Raw genomic sequence first — 2,192 nt, 5'->3', positions numbered from 1 at the left:
TAGTTTTTATTAGAATCGTTACTAGTTAAAAAATATAAGTGGATCTAGAGATACTAACATGAAAAATAGGCGTACTAAACTATAAAAACAAAAATAATGACAAACTTTACTCACATCAAATAATCATAAAAAAACATCAAATTCACAATTGTAGTTACTTAATAAAGATAAAATAAGACACACAAAAATTTCTAATTCTCTTAATTTGCATAACTATTACTAAATCAACCGCCTATTCTCCCTTCTTAATATGAATTTGTGTAAGTGCTTAACGTTCTGTATCTACGCCCCTGATATCTCGCTCCTAATCGTGCACTGGTCTTTTCATCTCAATTGAGCAGTGCATCGTTTCGTGCCGCATTGTTCTTGAAGATGGTATAGAGAAAGGGGTGAAAAACAAAAGTTTCTCAATAGTTTATCTATATGGTGTCATTGTATCCATCTCTAGCCACTCTAAGTTTATAAAATAAAAATAATGATGATGCAATATTGTTCAATTATTATTTTTAAAAGCCTTTGTTAGTTGGAGTGGTGTGATTTTTAGATGCTTCTCATTTGCTTATGTTATGATACATGTGACTCATGACTGAATGGCTATAACGTTAAATTATAAATAATACAAACACATGGACCTTGACTTAGTTTTTCTTGACATTCTCCTAACTTCTCTTACATGAAAAGAAAATGATCCTTTGTTGACCAAAAAACTCTTATGCAATGCATCAAATAGACTTTAACTTTTCTTAAGCATTCTTTTAACATTACTTTGACTTTGGAAGGTACTGAGCTCAAACCGGTATAAAAAGGTGGGAGTCCCCTTTCCTTATCGAAGGTTCTTATCCCAAAAGTTTGGTGATCATCTTCCCTTACTGAAAGATCATCTCGATCAATCACATTCTCTTACTAAAGAATCATTTCAATATCTTGTCTTTGGGGTCACCTTCCCTTACTAAAGGATCATTCCCTCAGTTCTTTAATGCACATAAGATGGTTATTATAATGCTTAATGTGTATGAAATAAAGAAATACTATATCATGATATACAATGCTAACATCTATATTTAAAAATATTTAAAATATGACATATCAAAAAAGTAGTATAAAACCCTACCTCCAGTAAAGTTTGTAGAAATCCTATATATGTTCCAATTCAAATAGACATGATTCCTTACCGAAGAGAGACTTGTTCCATGGCTAGACTTTGTGTATGTTTTAATGTAGGTCTGAATCTTTGACTAAGGCATAGAAAGAAAATCTCCATATTCCATAGTTTGCATAGTTCAGAGAGGATATATTCTCGAATAATATATGAGTAAAATTTGTGAATAGTTTAGCAAAGGATTTAGTGTCAAAGTAAGAAAGTGAGAAGAGATAATAACTTTTCTGATAATGAAGTGGATAAAGTACACGAATGACAATTTATAGAGAAAATAGAAGATAGAGAAGATAGGTTACCTAGAAAGTTTTATATAAAAGAAAAGGGAATATAATGAGAAATAAATGATTCAAATAGCTCTTAGGTATATACAGATTGTGTTAGGAGAATGTAACTCGCATTTAGGTGAAATCTCTAATCTGAATTGTCACTTTGTAAGTCCTATAAAATTTTCTACATTTGGAATTTTGAAATAGCTATTAGACTTAAATTTATATAGAATTGAGTTAGCTTTAAAACAAACTTTGAACAAATTCAATCGGATAATAATAGCTTGAGATATTTATGAAATAATGTTAGTACATTAGGATGGTTGGTTAGAGCACGATTCTCTACTATGAACTCGTAACGGATTTATCTACCTAATTTAATTTGAATTTGATTTTACACTAAACTTAAAGAATAAAACTACTTTTCTTATCTTTTCATGTAACTAAAGATCATTTAGATCCAATAAATATAGAATTAGTTATGACTATATCTTAAAAGGTTGCTTATTGTCAGATAAAAATTTACTAAAACTAGTATTTTCAAATTTTAAATTAGATATGCTAGTTTTTTTAGTACATTATTTTTTCATTCTTTATTTTGAATTTATATCTTAATTATTAAATAATGAACATGATTCAAAAAATTGGGATGTTACAATTAAGTTGATAGAAAAAAATTTATGAAAAAGATATATTTTTATAGTTTTTAGTATGTTTGATAAATTTCTAGTAATAAAAGTAATAGAAATAAAAAAATAAAAAATATC

The sequence above is a fragment of the Arachis ipaensis genome, chromosome B04 (genome assembly GCF_000816755.2).
Source record: "Arachis ipaensis cultivar K30076 chromosome B04, Araip1.1, whole genome shotgun sequence".
NCBI classification, from domain to species: Eukaryota; Viridiplantae; Streptophyta; class Magnoliopsida; order Fabales; family Fabaceae; genus Arachis; species Arachis ipaensis.
The sequence above is the reverse complement of the archived record's forward strand: the minus strand, read 5'-3'. Positions refer to the sequence as shown.